Raw genomic sequence first — 18,753 nt, 5'->3', positions numbered from 1 at the left:
TAGAACCGCGTCGCTTAAAGGACTAATTGTGCTAAAATCAAAGCAATCAAACCCCCATTGTTGATTACAAATTCGAGAGATAAATGACATTTTAATTCCAAACATTGTAAGAACAATTATGTTAAGGGTTGCGCTTCCACTTTAATGGGGAAGTTGTATGTGTAATTACGATTGGAATAGAGGATTACCGAGGATTAAGTTTAATTAGAATATAATTTTCCATTACTGTCGTTTTTGTTCAAATTAGTAATGTAAACAACGCAGTAATACTTATGGACTTCATCAATTCCTGATGGCCCCAGTGAATTGCTGCATCAGACCTGCTTAGTAATTATCAGTGTTTAGCTGTGATACCAGCTCTAAATTTTCGATGTCACTGTTTGCAGCCGGGAAATTAATTAGTCGCTTTAAAGAGTTTAATGATTTAAGATCTAGTGGCTAATGTCATGTTGAATCTTGTTTTCCCAAATATGTTTTTAATACATGGCGCAGTATCATTTCCCTTTATTTATCCATTTCCAGCCTTACCTTTTTTTTTTTCTTTTTTTTTTTTTTTCCCCCCCTTCTCTTTATGAGGGAATTTGCTGAATTTTATGAGGGAGATTATGCTGTCATATTTCCACCCAGTCTTCTTGCTTTGCCTTGATTTTTACAGCTTAAAAGAGAAGCTTCATAATCTCCCTTCTACTCCAAAATTGATCTTTATACAGCCTTCCTTAAACGCAATCTTACACAAAATCCTGCAGGCTGTTTATCGCATTAAGAACTACAGACAGCCCCGCAAAACCACCTACTTACTATATTCCTTTTTAATCTCGGCTTCCTCCTCTTTTCACCAAAGCCGAAGAGGGAAGGGAGGGGACAAGGGGGGGGGGGGGGGGGAGGTTATATCTGTCTTTGTTTTCCTCCACTAGACAGACGGCCTTGGTTCCTCTCAGGCACTCATCCAGATGTACTTACTCGATACCCTTGTAATAGAAAGCAGGTTATAATTCTGTGAAGTTGCCCTGCGGCATAATTGGACTGAGTGCTACAGATCGGGCCAGGCTTATTAGATTTATGCCTCTCAGGGTTCTCCAGAGACCATGGAAGTACCCCCTTGTAATTGGTGACCCTGCTATTTTAAACCTACCGCGTCTTTGACTTTTATTTCTTTTCTGTGAAATGTATCATGTTTTTCTTGGCCCCTCTTAAACCCCATTTTTAAAAAATATATATATTTTTTTCATTTTGTACTGTGGGATATTATTTCATTGGAACCTAATCTGAGGCCTGTGATTGAGACTTGGCAGACTGATGAAAGGATAAGCACCCGGCTGTTACTATGTGGGGTCGATGTTTTGAGCTGAGCCCTCCCCTTGTTTTGATGCTCATCATCAGTCATCCAGTGTTGATTTTGATAGAAGACTATTAAAGCGAAACCTATGGGGAATTTGTCATTCTGAAAGGAAAGCTTATGCAATTAGTACCAATTAAAGTACATTTAGTAAATTGGATTTAATCTTAATTAAGCCTGTGTAATGTTGCCAATTTTTAACAATTATGTTTGAGAACATAATTAATTTAAATTTTGGAAACTGAGTAAATAGCTGGAGCCTGGATGGTAAATGCATCAAAAATCCACATCCAGACTGGGGGGTCAGTGTCCTAGCGGGGCATTGTAATGACACCTCCTTATTATATCTCGGTGATAGGATGTATGAATTTAAAGGTAGGAGTATTCTTTTGAGGCGAGAAGTGCGTATCGCCTTGACGGAGATGTTGTATGCTTCCTTTAGATTGTGGCTAGGCATGAGGGGTTAAATGCAGACGTGCCTATTGAAAATGAATCTGTTGCTCTCGCCATGTAAATTTTATTGCTAGACCTGGGCAACAGCCATTTTGAAGTGCTGCTGAAATATTAATTGAGCAGACATGAAAGGGCTCGGCAGCCTGATAGGATGTCATAATTGTAGATGCAGCAGTCGATGGCAAATGATGATAAATGGCATTAGAATCCTTTTAGCAAACTGTAATAACTTGAAGGAGGGAGGCTGTATGGATTTGCTTTATATCTGATACCCTCTAGTACCAAGTGGATTGCCAATACTGCTTGTTTAGCATTTTCTAAGGGCTATAGGATATTGATTTTTGACTTACAAGGAATAGCTCTATTTTCACCATTGAAAAGTATTGCAGGTTGTTAAGAAGAAATTGACTTGAAGAGGGCTGACTGCTGCCCATCATGGAGCAAATAAAGCAAAACTGCCGAAGCATAGTGAAGCAGCGAGCTGGGCCCTCAGCAATTTGTTGCTATTAATTTACCATGCTCGACAGCAAATCAATCGGCATCTACTTCATCTGCTGGAGAAAATGCTGTCCAGGGCAGATAAAAGGGCCTGCGTGTTACACTGAATAGACTGGATTTTCCAAAAGGAGGCTGCAGTTAATGTGTAAATAAGCTAAATCAAAGCCGCGGCTGCACAAGGAGCTGGGTTTAATTAGGTTGGGCCTTTTTAGCGAGGACTTTTTTTTTTTTTTTTTCTTTTCTGTTTTCTTTCCTCTCTGGGAGGATAGCCTGAGACATGAGTCCAGTTAACCCATGCACTGTAATAACTTGTATTGAGCTTTGTAATCCATCTGTACATATTCACAATCTTCAAGTCGTTAACTAGTTTTCTTGAATCCACAAAAGGGATGCATACCAATACTGTCGCTTGCTGGTGTCTTAGGTGTTGATTACATAGCACTGTGCTAATATGACTTGCATGATGAAAAATAATAACCTTGAGACATATAGAGCCAACGTATTCAGCCTTTTTTCACAATTGGGAAGTGTACAAAATTTAGGGTAGCTTTAGCACACCACAGGTCCGCTGGGGATTTTTTCCTTTTTATTTTACAGAAAAGCTTCAGCCAAACCGCATGCAAATCCACAAGGGCAAGTCATGTGAATTGGTTACTGTGGGTATGTAACTAATGTAGTGTAGAAATCTGCCGATGCTTCTTCTTATGTTTATTTCTCGTGGATCCAATGGATTTCTTTAGCTAAAATTTTATCTTAGGGCGGTCCACAGCTTCTCCTCGCCCATAGATCTTTCCATGCTTGGGTATAGGAAGAGCAATATCATTTAAGACGAGCGGGTCAGATAGACACCAGACGGCATCATCTTCGTGTTTTGCGTTCTTGTAGTAAAGCAGAAGAAAAACCAACACTCATAGTGCCCCTTTTAAACTATCATCAGGTTAGACAAATCTAATCTGCTGATAGCTCCATATTGTGCATGGGGCGATGAGGATGGAGGTATGTTTTTTACCTTCATCCTCGGTGCTATTCCCATGCTCTTTTGGAGCACTGCCCCGCAGGTTAGATTTTCCGTAGTTCCCCTTTAAGAAACATATGTTTAAAGTATTTAGGACAGATCTGCTCTGTCATTTGAATGCAAAGATTTGTATAGAACTAGTATGTAACATCTCGCATATAATATCCTATTCATTCATACATATGATAAATATCTTGTGACTATTTTAAGGGGATGACCGGGAGCACTGCCCTTTTGCTTTCCTGTCTTCTTGGAAGGTGTTCTTTGAGGAGTCAAAGGGGGTGGGTACTATAACGTGATCACCACATGTGTGCAAAACTATGTCCACATGCAATGTCTGATAGCTGCACAGTGTTGCTGCCTACCAACCCCCACACAGCGCTGTATAGCAAGCTTAAAGGGGTATTCCCCCCCAAAAAAAAAAATCTTTTTGTCACTATAAAAAAGCCCACCCACAGCACATATTGGCCAATACAAGTTGTGTTCTGTGTCCTTTTGCTGCTTTTCCTGTCTCACCCCACGTGCATGCAGAGAATGAGCTCAGTCCAGTCCACCCCAACACGCTCCCTCCTCCTAGCCCCCACCATCGGAGTCGGGGTCACGTGTCCTCCCTCCCGTCAATAGGCTGAATTGAGGACACCTGACAGCCCCTGCTGCCGATGTCTGTCTCCACCTCCCTCAGCCTCCTCACTGTGTCTCTCTTTCTGTCAGCATTCACAGCCCGTGCTGATCAGTTTCCTTCTCCCTCGACCCCAGCAGCTCTCACCCCTCCTCCCCCCATGCTGATAGCTTGGGGTGAATACCCCTTTAAAGGGAACCAATCAGCCCAATTGAACTGATATGGCTCCCTGCATCATTGTATAAAGCTCCAGTGCACGTACCGGCCGTGGCTGCAGCTTTATACGGTAGAAAAAAAAGTTTTAATCCTCGGGCGGGCAGGTGGTCATCTGGGCGGCTCCCTGCCTATGTTTAGCCACCCTTTCTCCCTGTCAGCGTGCTTGGTGGGGATGAGGGACAGGCAGAGGCCTTTCCCGCCGCCCAGATGCTGGTATAGAGCTGCTGCTGCAGCCACGGCCGGTATGTGCTGCACAGGAGCTTTGTACAGTGATGCAGGGAACCATATCAGTCAATTTCCCTGTAAATATACTTAAGATACCATTCAACTATATAGCGTAACATAAAAGGGGATCTTTATTTTCATGTTGTGCCATCCCAGTAAGTGTCTGTCTGGACGGTGTTGCCTTACAAAAGAAGCTTGGTGTTGTTTTTTTTTTTTTTTTAAACAATATTTTTATTAATTTCCATCCCAATTATGAAACACAATATCCATTACAATAGTACATGAGGGTAGGAAGCGTATGTACATATACTGAACTTATAAGGAATAAAGTCAATAAATCAAATGTCTTTTTGATCTTAAAGGGGTATTCCACTTAAAATACGTTTTTAATATGTTGCTGCCTTTTTTTTGGGGGGGGAGCATAACTCACCTTTCCTTGCACCCCTGATGTCCTTTAACATCCTCTTCTGGTCCCGACTGAATTATCCCACCTCCACTTCCGAGGCCGACTCATGTGTCCATCTTGGAAGTGGTCGCGCGATAGTTCAACTGAAAAGTTAAGAATATGCCATTAATGTTCTCCACAAGGGCAGCAGCACATTAAAAGTTTAGTTTGAGCAGAATACCCCTTTTAAGTTGCGTTTCCTTTCCTTGTAGCAAGCAGATGTTGGAGAACGCTGATGTTGTGAGACCAAAGTGGTTAGGAAAGGTTTATGACACATGCACATGACCATGTTCCTTCTGTATTTTACGGGCTGAACACATAAATGTGAATGAGACTCACTGTATCAAACTGAATTATGCTGCAGTAAGCTCCTGAACGGACAGAGAACTACCATGCCGAACTGACAAAGTCTTCAATTTGGTAGGCGCGTGTTATGGCCGTTCAGGAGCTTGCTACGTGGTTTACTATGATGCTAGGAGTCATCCATGCACAGGCACAAAATTATTCCATGAAATGCAGCCAGCGCATAGACCATGTTTTTTATACCTAGCGGTCACTTGACAGCATGGCACAACACCAAATTGAAAGTGGATCTATCATCTGAAATTTGTGAAGTCCAGATACTGTTAAATAACTTTTAAGGCAAGGAGGCATGGCATCTCTCATATAAATAATTGGTTCCAGAATGACCATTGTAAGCCCTGCTTCCAGCCAAGTCTAAAGGAAAACTGGGATGGGAAGGGCAGTGAGGAGATATTCCAGACTACAGCACTCTAGGAGCTTGGGAAAGCCTCTCTAATACTTTGCACCAGAGAATTTAAGCATTTTCCTATGGTGTGGAAGCACAGACAGATATATGAAAGGTACCAAGTATCTCCTTGCTCTTACAGCCGTCTAACAGTTTCATTAGTTTGGAATGTGAATAGCAGCTGACTTATTTTTACCCAGTCTTTGTCTTTAAAGATATTATGCCACCAGGCAGATCCTTTTAAAGGGAATCTGTCCACGGAAACTCTCATTCCAATCTGCTGACGCTGTTCGATTAGGGAGACACAATGTACCTTTTCTATATATGCCTGTGCTTCTGTAATATAGAAAAGACTTTCCCAAGCCCCTGTATTAATGCAAGTTGGAATGCTTCCCTCAGCCATAGAAGGTGAATGCCTCTTTGATATTTTGTGCCGAAGAATAAAAGCATTTTTCTATGTATTGGAAGCACAGATGGACTTATGAAAGGTATCATGTGTTGTCTTGGCGAAGCAGCTATCTGACAGCTGTTTGAAATGTGAATTGCAGCTGACAGGTTCACTTTAAGGTTACTTTTATGTGACCCCTACAGTGAGAACTCTGGTAGGCTACAGCATTCTTTAACTAGATCTTATAAAACTTTTGGTTTATTGGGTTTTGTGTCTTGAAACTGGTGACCACAAAGCAGGTTGTGTCTGAATAGCTAAAGAGGAAAACCTGTATTTTGTTAGGAAATGTCAGGCTTCTCTTTTCAGCCTCGATACAGGATGAATGACCTAGAACAGATTGAGACAGTGTAAATTGGAGGGTGGGGGAGGTAACTTACTGGTTGTTAGTCCTGCAGTCACTGGTGCTGTGAGGGCCATGGCAGAAGAATAGCTGTTCTGTATTTGTAAGCTTAAAGCTTGCATGGGTGGTAAAAGGGTGATAAAGTTTCACTTCTGTAGCGGTTCTGTAAAGTTCACAACAGTATTTCCTGGAAAATAGGAGAAATGAAAATTGCTTATGTTTGCTGCGGTTTGTGTGGAAGGAATGTATCAAAGTCTGGCACATATAATTCAATTGCAATAGTTGTATTCTTCTACATTTTTGTTAATGCTGTCAGTTTTTGCAATATATCCGTAATGATATTTTAATTGTAAGCAAACTTACTGTGTACATAAGTGTTATCTCCCCTCCCCCCACCAAACTCCCATAAAACCTGGAGCAGCCCAGGGTGCGTGTTTCCTACCATAGGAACTGGATGGTTTTATTAAGTGGGAGTGGGGGCATCTTTGTCATGGCTGCCCAAGATTGATGCACAGGGTAGGGAAAGCTGCCACATCTGCTCTTACTATAGCAAAATAGGTTGAAATGTCAGTGCTGGCTGTGACAGAAGGGTGTCAGAAAACTGCTTGCTGGGCATAGGGATAACTAGCCAAGGACCAGACATTGAGTGCCGAAATTGACCCCTGTCCACTATCGAAAGCGTCCATAATGAACATAAATTTTCTTTCTTTTTTTTTCCTTCCTTCCTTCCTTCCTTCCTTCCTTCCTTCCTTCGCACTTTGCTTCGTTTATACTGAAAATTGGTTCAACTCTACTTGGGAGCCATGATCTCGTCTTGCAGTCTAGTTGTAGTTGGCCTAAAGGTTTACATGTACGATGTGACAAGAGCATGGATGGTGACTTTTAACTTGCTTCCGGTTTAAGATAAGTTGTGAGCTCTGTTTTAATGGTTGGGAGGGGGAAGTATGTTGTCATATGAAATCAGGAGACTCACCCTGTCTTATACCCCCCAGAGTTGTATTAAAGAGCCGTGAACAAGCCCTTACAGTTTTTATAGTAGTTTTATAGTAAGAAGAGTTAGGTCTTGGGTTTTGGCCGCTGTAGTAAAGTTGTGTGATCTGTCCCTCCAAAGACCATTGCTTTATTTCTGATTTGAGTTCCCCCCCCCCCCCCCTCTTGTGTGTACAGTATGTTAACTGTTTGCCTGTGTGGCATGGTTGGCCTCTTGCTTTTGAAGTTTTATAGCTGTGTGGGCTTCTTTAAATAGTCCTCTGCTATGTTAATTACCAAGGATTCGAGGATGGGAGCACACACTTGGTAAACCAGAGTGACCACGATTCAGGCCCTGTGTTTTCTGAGATATTTGAGGCAAGTTTGGCTGTGTAGCCCATATTGGGATTCAAGTAAAGGTTTCTGTAACCGCAGTGGAACGTTAACTACAGACTACATGTTATTCCTTTAGCGGTGGCAAAAATAAGAGAAGTCAACCGCACAGATATAACATTCTGTCATCGTTCTTTATTTTTATTTTTTTTTTTTGGTTTGAGATCGGCCTACCAAATTACCGAGCTGGTATAGTCGGGATCCATTTCTTCCTAATAGTTTGTTCATGCAGTAAGTGCAAACAGCAAGTGGTGATTATCTTGAAACAACTTTGTAAATGAGTAGTTAGTTGACCAAGTGTACAGCTCAGTCATTGATATGCTGGCAACCGTCTTAGATAAACATAATAGGTCTAATCTGTCTCTAATTGTCAAGCTATAGCATTGCCAACATTATACATTGAAGCCCTTTTAAGCAGTGAGACCACCTTTCATCTGCCATTTGCTTTCTCACTATGTCAGAGCCTTTTTTTTTTTTTTCTCACAGTTTAAGAGGTCTGGAAAATTTAAGAGACCCAGACAAGACTGTTTACTGCATTTTGGTAAACCGAAGTATTACTCGGTGGCTTTGAGCCACATCCATTAAACTGTGCAGAACTGTGGTTTTGCAGTCTTCAGCAACCAAGCAAAACATGTTGTGTCTTCAGATCTTGCTTTCTGTTCCTTTTTTTTTTTTTTTTTTTTTTTTTTTAAGCTTAGGAACCTGTGGCATATGAAACATTTAAGTGTAGGTTCAGAACTAAAGTTATGTGTACACTGTGCTTCTGAATAAATAAAAATCTAGATAAAAATTTAGGCTGGGTTCACACTGCATCCGTTTGATCCGTTTTTCAGTTGACTTCCAGTATAAAAAAAAAAAGCTCAAAATGCATCCAGTTTTTTTTAACGGACGCAAAAAAAGGTCAGCAATGTTTTAGGGTACGTAAAAAGGAGGGTTCCTTTTTTTTAATATTGGAAGTCAATGGAAAAACAGATCAAAAGAGATGCACACAAATGCATCAGTTTTTCATCCCCTTTTTTTGCAAAACAGGTGGGGAATTCAGCCTAATTTGTAATGTCTGTCATTGGGGATAGAGATGATTAAACATCTCCTTCCCACCGCCCTAAAAGGGTTCAATATCAGCCCATAGTCGCACTGTCAGACTAAATATCTGATTTTACGGAGGGAGAAAAAAATGTTGAACACAAAATGGTGCAGGTTTTGATGCAATAAATGTTAAATAGCCCCTTAAGGTCCAAGCCAATTTTCGTTTTTTGCGCTTTTGCTTTTTCCATTTTATGTTTAAAAGTCCATAGCGCTTGCATTTTTTCACCTAGAGACGTATATGAGTGCTTATTTTTTGCGAAACCAATTGTACTTTGCAATTACAGGCATAATTTTTCCATAAAATATGTTGTGAAACCGGAAAAAAATCATTTGCGCTGTCAAATTGAAAAAAAAACGAATTTGTTTTGATTTCGGGGAGTTTTGCATTTACGCCGTTCGCCCTATGGTAAAACTGACTTGTTATGCATGTTCCTCAAGTCGTTACGATTACTATGATATATAACATGTATAACTTATATTGTATCGGATGGCCTGTAAACCATTCAAACCATTGTTAACAAATATATGTCACTTAAAATCGCTCCATTCCCAGGCTTATAGCGCTTTTATCCTTTGGTCTATGGGGCTGTGTCAGGTGTCAGTTTTTGCGCCATGATGCGTTCTTTCTACCGGTACCTTGATTGCGCATATACGACTTTTTGATCGCTTTTTATTACATTTTTTCTGGATTTGATGCGACCAAAAATGCGAAATTTTGCACTTTGGGATTTTTTTGCGCTGACGCCGTTTACCGTGCGAGATCAGGAATGTGATTAATAGTTCGGGCGATTACATGTGCGGCGATACTAAATATGTTTATTTGTTTATTTATTAATTTATATTTATAAAATGGGAAAAGGGGGGTGATTTGGACTTTTATTAGGGGAGGGGATTTTTTATTAATAAAAACACTTTTTTACTTTTTTTTTTTTACATGGACTAGAAGCCCCCCTGGGGGGCTTGTATATACATAGCACTGATCTCTCATAGAGATCAATGCTGTGTATATACACAGCAAAGATCCATGAGATCGGTCATAGATTGCTATGGCCTGCTGCAGGCCATAGCAATCTACTGCCGAGCCGGGATCAGCGTCATTCCGACAGCTGCATTGAAGTGCTTAATTAGCCGGCGCGGCAACGGGACCCGCGCCGGCTAACAGAGGCACTGCCCGGCTGCACGTGTCAGCCGGGATCAGCGCCGTTCAGAGCGGGGTCCCGGCGGGACCCCGCTCTGAACACCCCCTGCGGCGCCATGACGTATCAGATACGTCATGGGTCGCTAAGGGGATAGAAATCTGTATGCTTGCCTTCTGCCACTGCAGTATTGAGGTGTCTTGCCCCTAGGCCTTGGTTCTTTAGCTGTTGCAAAACTACAACTCCCATCATGCTTGGACAGTCAAAGCTAAGGGTCCTATCACACGGAGCGATTTTTAATGATTAACTATAAACGATTGCAAACAAGATTGTTTATTGTTAACCTGAAATCGTTTACCATATTACACAAAACGATGGTCGTTAGATACAATCGTTATTGCGATCGTTACTATGATTGTTTATTCCTTCTGATCTCAGAAAACAATGGGCAATGTGCTATTACAGCGAACGATGATAATTTTAGGTTCAGATCTAAATCAAGGACAATTTTTCTATAGTTGCCTGCAATTACACAGAATGATGGTTTAAATTCGAACGATAGAACGATTTTTCGCACGATAATCGTCCCGTGTAATAGAGCCCTAACGCTCTGTATTCTCTGGTCTCATGTGTTGACCCGGTTTAAAAAAAAAAATAATAATAATCTGTCTGGCTCTATATAGTCCTGCCCAAGTAACAGCGTACTTGATTTTTTTAGAAATACATTGGTGCTATATTAATAAAGTAGTAGGGAATGGGATGACTCATTATATTTTGGTGTTTTATAGCTGTGCGAGTCAAGCAAGCCATTATCTTGTTGCTGTACTGCCAGGTGGACTTGTAGATGCTTTGCATAGGTGGAGGAGGCATAAATCTAAATATGACAGGTTCAGCTAGTTCCCATTCCCTTACATTAGTCTGTATTCTGCTGGCAATTGTTATGTAATGAAGCATGATGCTTTTTGTTTTTATTGTAAAGGAAACAGGCCCAGTATAATGTAATGTGTGTGTTCTGCATTACATATGTGTTTAATAGATGAAAAATCACTGTTCTGCACTCCCCACCCACTTTTCATAACATGAGCCAAAGATCCCCCATGTCCTTGTAGGGCCCCTGTTGACCCCAGCTCCATGCCATTCCAGATATACAGATGTCATAGGCAGCAACAGAACCTGTACAGTAAAAGGATGTGGCTGAAAGGTATACATTAGCAAATTCTCCTTGATTCAACTCATAAACTTGCTGTTCTGCGTCTCTGCGGATGTGATGACATTGCCTATGCACTCTTCATACTTCAGTGTTCAGCTAATTTGCCCTTGCATTAGTAAGGCTGGCACCAGACTCCATAGTTCTTAACCTTGGTAATGCTCTGTATTATACTCAATCATTCTTAACCTTTGCAGCATTAGGAAGGATCGTAACGATACAACTGAGGATATCCAAAAGTGATAAGATCTTAAGTTGTAAAGACGCCTGTCTGCATCCACGATTTCAAGTGGCAAATATATTTTTAGCAGCAATGAATTCAAGAATTTTCAGACTCTACTATATCTCTTTAGCATTCATTGTAATACACTTGGATGTCATATTTTTATTGATGAAGCATGTGCTGTCGTGTGGAAAACCCTTAACAAAACTGTTTTCCTGCCCTGACTGGCTGTTGCACTATAGAAGTGAATCATACTCTACCCTCAATCCCATTTTATTTGTGATTCTGTGTCCATCTCATTGCCTAAATTTTTTATTGCGCTTACCAGAAGTAGTTGACGAAAGAAAAGGGGTGAGAGATTTGCCTGGTAAGGAGGAGGAGGGTTAAAGGCGTTTTCTGGTTTTAAGTATTTTTTTAACATATTGCTGCCGGTGCATATAAAACAAACATGTTATGCTTACCTGTCCACACTCCCCCAGTGTCCTGCACGGTTTTAAGAGTTACAGCCCACACAGCCAATCACTGGCCGCTGGGCTGTCCCATCGCAGTCAGTGATTGGCCAAGCGGGCTGTCATTTCTTAGATGAGTTTGTCTCGGAAGTGGAGGCTCAGTAGAGGGACACAGTTAGGAGGACAGGTCAGCATAACATGTTTAGTGTTTTCAATGCACCAGCAGCAACATGTTACAAAGTGCTTAACGCCAGAGAGCCCCTTTAATGTATTTTCCATTTCAATAAGTAAACTCTATAGTATGTTATACTGATCTTTTACCTGCTAGTTAGCTGAATGTTTGCTTAGGCATAGTACTGACTTTGTGCAACATACTGTTTTTATTGTATTTCTTCTGACATTGTAATGTTAATTTTTTTTTTTTTTTTATGTAATTGTTAACTGAACTTTATGACTTGCAAATAACTGTTCATAAAAGCATTGACAAAAGTAACTTGGCTTACGTGTACAGTTTACTTCAGCTTATCAGCTTTTATGGTATGTTAATCTGGCCCGATTAAAGGTATATGTTTTTTTTTTCTCCTTGGACATTGATTGACTCATAAGTAAACAGAGGCAAAAGCACTTGAACACTCTTAGTTTAATCAGTTTGCTCAAGCACTTCAACAAGCTGTCAGATTAGAAAGTTTAAGTTCAAACGTTTGTCCTTCAGTTTCCACTGCAACCAGATCTTTTCTGACAACACATTTTACTGACGTATGAATGAGACTGTACATTTACGCACATAAATGTTCAGGCGCACAATGTTGTAATCAATATGTGACCAGGGGTGGCCTCGTAATCTTCAGGTTATTTGTGGTATGTCTTCATTCGTCAGTATATCAGGTGACAAAAGTTGGGAACCCATAAAATATGTCAAGGAGTAAAAGTCTTTTCAACTTCTCATAAATCCATACTATGGTGGGGGATTTGAAACCTTGTAATACAGTATATCTTACTAGAGAAAAATCCCTGTTGCTCTTTTCCTCGACTCTTGTTTAAATGGTAAAATTCAACTTAAGAGAAACGGAAACTGATTATCAGCTCACTTGTAGATCAGGTTACAGCTGCAGCCCAAAAGTTTGTGAGGGGTTGGGCAGGATAGAAATGCGAGCAGCTGCAGATAGAACAAGAGGCATACGGAGATGCTGCTGCTTCTAGTAAGTGTTATATTTGCCCCATTCATAGGTGCTAAGTACTGCCCTATAATGTCCTCATGCTGATCCCTTTTGAGGGTGTACTATAGAAAAAATGGACACAACATCTCCTTCATTGTGTGTAAAGTGTATGAAAGACAGTCTCTACCTGCTCTGATGTTGATGACTTCAAAGAAAGCTGAAACTTAAAAATGAAGCCTGCAGAGGAGAAAACTGCTAATAAATGTTAAGAGAAAGTGCCTGGCATGTCTCTGTGTACCTCCATAGAGCTAAAATTGAATTCCCCTACTGCTCTTTGGTGATTCTGTCCACAGGATGGCCAACATGGAGGAACATGTGACCATTTCCCTCCCTCTGTATCCTCCATAGGCATATACAGACTCTGTGGTGGACACAGAGGGAGGGGCATGGTCTTATGCTCCTCCGTCAGCCATCTTATGGACAGAATCACCACAGGGCAGGACAGCACAGCCTGGAGGAGGGGAGTGGGATATTAACTCTATGAGATACACAGGGAGCTGCTGTCAGTAATTGCTGTAAGTACACTTACTAATACTGTACACTTCAGTCGAATTGACATGTCAATTCTTAGTACGGGGAGCGTAGGCCCGCAAGTGGAGACACTGTGAGGCAGGAGGGATTGCCGCAGAATTTCGTCGTTTTTGCTCAGTGTGAACCTTAGGACTCCATCCAACCACTTCAGCCACCGGTAATCGTTTGCTGCACGCTCTGGTTTGCTAATCTCTAGTTATATCTATGCTAGTGCTCTGGAATAAAAATAAATACTAGTGTCCCTCTAAGCATTAGCATCAGATTCTGCCATTTATGTTCTTACAATGTGCTGCTATAGGGCATTTTATCAAATTTCATCTTGTATATGATACATACTGTCAGTAGCCTCATGGCATAGGAAGCACAAAATGGCAATGGGGCCATTATTTTATGTACTTGGATTTGGCATTGAAGTATGTTGTTTCATCCCTCTATAGCCTCTTGGTGACAAGCCAGCAGAAACATTCCTTGTTAAATGAAGATGGTCCTTATCGATTTGACCCATGCTGTTCTTCTCCTTTGTCACATTTAGAGGTGTGAGGATCAGGGTCTGGATGGCTTCAGTAGTATATGTAACAGCACTGCCATTTCCTTCTATTGATTTTCTTTCCCTTCCCCTCCCGTTCCCACACCTTGTATTATATATTTTGTTCTCCTTAACAGACTTGCCATTGAGCAGTGATGTGCATTTTCTAAGCACAAATGGTATATTGATTGAGCGGTTGACAATGCTTTTGTTTGATTTTTCATTTTCAGATGGTGTTTGTTTTTTTTTTTTTTTCATATAAAATATATGCATGGTGAAATAGAATATAAAAGGTAAAACACCGAGCATATTTTTATCATCTTTTCCTTTCACACCATTGTTGTTTTTTTGCGTTGAGAATATAATCGATTGTATCGCTCCCCCCCCGTACATAGAGCATTGTGTGAGATTTTCTATCGCCACACTGCATTTAGAAACAATAATTTAGCAGCTGTTGATACCGAAGGCTCTTAATGCATTGGACAGCATTATGAAATGTAGCAAGGCCTAATAGCTTTCTGAAATTTGGATTGGGATAAACAGAATCTTTATGAATGTATGTGTTCAGGGATGCATGACCCACATAACCTACAAATTTGATTGGGTTGGCATCAACTGATGGATAGCAGATTAGAATCCCGTGGTTTGCAGGCTACAGATTTGTTGTCAAGCAAGATTTATCAGATGCAATCAGAATTTCAAGAGGTTAGGCGCAAATTCCGAAGCACGGATGTTTTTATATAGAATTTTTTTTATTTTTATTTTTTACCCTCCTTCCACCATCAAAGTGCCGTGGTAATATTTTCTATGAGTTTGCGGAGGGGGGGGGGGGGAGAAGAGACAAATGTATGTATATTGGATGAATCTTCTCCTCTCCCTAAAGCTGTCTGTCTGTTGTTCATCAGAAAGCAGGTCGCAGCTCACTGAGCAGAAGAAAAGATTTTAATAGAAGTTGTGCCAAGGGCTGTAATGCATCATTTTAGGGCCCTAATTACATTACAATGACAAATATCAATGGTGACAACAGCAATAACCTACATCCTTTAATGGCTGTGCTGGAAAAGCAGTTTGGGCTCTGCGCCATTAGTTTAGACTTTCTTTTAGAATCATAGACCATTAGGAACGGGTTTCCATAGTGTTACTGTACAATAACTTAAGCCTAGTAGTATGAATTGGAAATGTCTCTCCATAGCTGGATCTCGGGGGACACCAACGTTGCTAAGGCAACATAAACTCCCCAATGAGATGGTAGAAGGTGAAAGGGCTTCCAAGATTGTGCCACAAAATAATATATTAAGAAGGCTCCCATGGCAATAACCATCATACCCGCTAACACGTGCCCCTATGGATTTGGCTTGCATAATGATGATCGTCTGTTTAATGGATGTTCATCTAGTGTGTGTGTGTGTGTGTGTGTGTGTGTGTGTGTGTGTGTGTGTGTATATATATATATATATATATATATGTGTGTATATGTGTGTGTGTGTATTTATATATATTAATATATATTTTGACTAATTTAGAAAAAAAAAAATACACTCACCGGCCACTTTATTAGGTACACCTGTCCAACTGCACGTTACCACTTAATTTCTAATCAGCCAATCACATGGCGGCAACTCAGTGCATTTAGGCATGTAGACATGGTCAAGACAATCTCCTGCAGTTCAAACCGAGCATCAGTATGGGGAAGAAAGGTGATTTGAGTGCCTTTGAACGTGGCATGGTTGTTGGTGCCAGAAGGGCTGGTCTGAGTATTTCAGAAACTGCTGATCTACTGGGATTTTCACGCACAACCATCTCTAGGGTTTACAGAGACTGGTCCGAAAATGCCTTGTTGATGCCAGAGGTCAGAGGAGAATGGGCAGACTGGTTCGAGCTGATAGAAAGGCAACAGTGACTCAAATAGCCAACCGTTACAACCAAGGTAGGCAGAAGAGCATCTCTGAACGCACAGTACGTCCAACTTTGAGGCAGATGGGCTACAGCAGCAGAAGACCACACCAAGTGCCACTCCTTTCAGCTAAGAACAGGAAACTGAGGCTACAATTTGCACAAGCTCATCGAAATTGGACAGTAGAAGATTGGAAAAACATTGCCTGGTCTGATGAGTCTCGATTTCTGCTGCGACATTCGGATGGTAGGGTCAGAATTTGGCATCAACAACATGAAAGCATGGATCCATCCTGCCTTGTATCAACGGTTTAGGCTGGTGGTAGTGGTGTCATGGTGTGGGGAATATTTTTTTGGCACTCTTTGGGCCCCTTGGTACCAATTGAGCATCGTTGCAACGCCACAGCCTACCTGAGTATTGTTGCTGACCATGTCCATCCCTTTATGACCACAATGTACCCAACATCTGATGGCTACTTTCATCAGGATAATGCGCCATGTCATAAAGCTAGAATCATCTCAGACTGGTTTCTTGAACATGACAATGAGTTCACTGTACTCAAATGGCCTCCACAGTCACCAGATCTCAATCCAATAGAGCATCTTTGGGATGTGGTGGAACGGGAGATTGGCATCATGGATTTGCAGCCGACAAATCTGCGGCAACTGTGTGATGCCATCATGTCAATATGGACGAAAATCTCTGAGGAAGCTTCCAGCACCTTGTTGTATCTATGCCACAAAGAATTGAGGCAGTTCTGAAGGCAAAAGGGGGTCCAACCCGTTACTAGCATGGTGTACCTAATAAAGTGGCCGGTGAGTGTGTGTGTGTATATATATGTGTATATATATATATATATATATATATATATATATATATATATATATATATATATATATATATATATATATATATATATATATAATAATATATAAATTTTTTAATTACAGAAGATGGTAATATGGGTAGATTTTCTCTAGGTTTCATACAGGAAGTGGTGAAATCACACAGTAAGACACCGGCCTAGTTTTGTCTTTCTAGTTCTGTCACACCGTAGGTGTCTGGAGTAGGAGAATGACACTTGAATGTGCCTTTCGTGTTTCAAAGGTGTTTGTGGCAATGTGACATGTTAGCTGTGGTTAGCTTTAGGGCTGAAGCTGTTTATAGGCCTCGGGTTCCAAAATGAATGTCCACAGGAATGTCTCCTGTATGTGCATATTCATCCTAACCACTTATAAAACATCCGCTTGACATTCAGGACTCTGCATTTTTGTACCCATTAAATAGTGTTTGATAAAATATATAAGCATATGTCCTTTTTATTATGTGTTGCCCAGGTGGATCCACTTCTCCTGAGGTGGAGGCGGATAGACTTATTATTTAACTTGCCCCAATTGTGTGCCTATCCCGAAAAGTCTCTCTCTGTTCCTGTTACAGTAACAACTGTATGATGCACGTAATACAGTTTTTGCTGTCACACATGCTGGGAGTTTTCCATGAGCTGTAGAGCCATAGCTTGGTGAATCCTGAATTACTGTCTAAAATTACCACATCTCCACCAAAGTTGCCAAATGGTAGCCTAAAGGGGTTATCCAGCGCTACAAAAACATGGCCACTTTCCCTCTACTGTTGTCTCCAGTTTGGTTGGGGTTTTGAAACTCTGTTCCATTGAAGTAAATGGAGCTTAAAGTGACAGTACCACCAGGCCCAGGGAAAAGCACTGGAGGCGGGCCGACCCACCCTTAGTGGGAAGAAACCCCAGCCCCTCCGTGACGTGACTCCATTAGAACCAATGGAACCCTATCATATAGGGGCTAGGGTTTCCTCCCACTTAGGGTGGGTCGGCCCGCCTCCAGTGCTTCTCCCTGGGCCTGGTGAAAAGTGGCCATGTTTTTGTAGCGCTGGATAACCCCTTTAAAATAAAGCAGTTAGGTGGAATCACATCTGTGTATGATATAATCCATCTGATCCTGGGTGCAGCCCATATTGCTGCTGTCTTTGATTTCTACTTTACATACATAGGGTTTACATATATATGGCAATCCAGCTCTCTCGTTTTACCAGAAACTAATGACACCTGATAACAAAAATGCACCAGTTGTCTTCAGGCCGTCAGTTGTTGGGCGGGACGTACAGAAGAATGCTACAAGATGTGTTCCCAAATCTGGCCTTTCCAGCAGTCTGGAGCTGTCCCATTCAAATTGCTGGAGAGAAACCAAGCCGGACTGCCTGATATATGTGCAAGGCGTCTAAACGCTGTATGTCCCTTACTAGGGACTTTGTAGTGTTTATAGTTTATGCCTGAAGTAACCACTAGGTGGAGCTTACTGCTTTTTGCTTCACATGAACTGAATAGTAAATCGTTATATCTTAAACCCCTTAGCTCCCCTAGTGGAGGCTGCAGGCAGGCGGAATTTTTATCATTTAGCTCTTACTACTATACAAGGAATTTTGAGCTCTGTATCAGAAAATAAATATAGTTCCACCAACAGTAAATCATTATTTGGAGATTCATTTCTGGCCCTAAAACATGTTAAAAGGAATGTCCATTTAAGTTTGTAACTGTCAACTCTGTCCTCTACGTACAGGTTATCAGGGCTGTATTTCCTGCTGTACCTAGGGTGGCAGTGTGGAAGAATTAAAAAAAAAAAAAAAAAATTAAACATGCTGCCCCCATGCTGTAACCGGAAGAGAGAAAAAATCACTTTCTGTAAAAAATAAATGAGTAGGTCTAAAAGCCACGGCAAACCTGCAAGAAAACATGTAGTTGTTGCTACAT

General features: G+C 41.1%; 1 protein-coding gene across 2 annotated transcripts in view; it reads left to right on the top strand.

The window, feature by feature from the left end:
- The window catches only part of LOC138785645 (transducin-like enhancer protein 4), a 112,456-nt gene that overhangs the window by 5,176 nt on the left and 88,527 nt on the right, over window positions 1–18,753 (top strand). The gene's annotated exons all lie outside the window — the stretch shown is intronic.

This window comes from Dendropsophus ebraccatus, chromosome 3, assembly GCF_027789765.1.
Source record: "Dendropsophus ebraccatus isolate aDenEbr1 chromosome 3, aDenEbr1.pat, whole genome shotgun sequence".
Taxonomy (NCBI): domain Eukaryota; kingdom Metazoa; phylum Chordata; class Amphibia; order Anura; family Hylidae; genus Dendropsophus; species Dendropsophus ebraccatus.
Note: the sequence above shows the minus strand (reverse complement) of the source record. Positions and strands in the feature narration are given on the sequence as shown.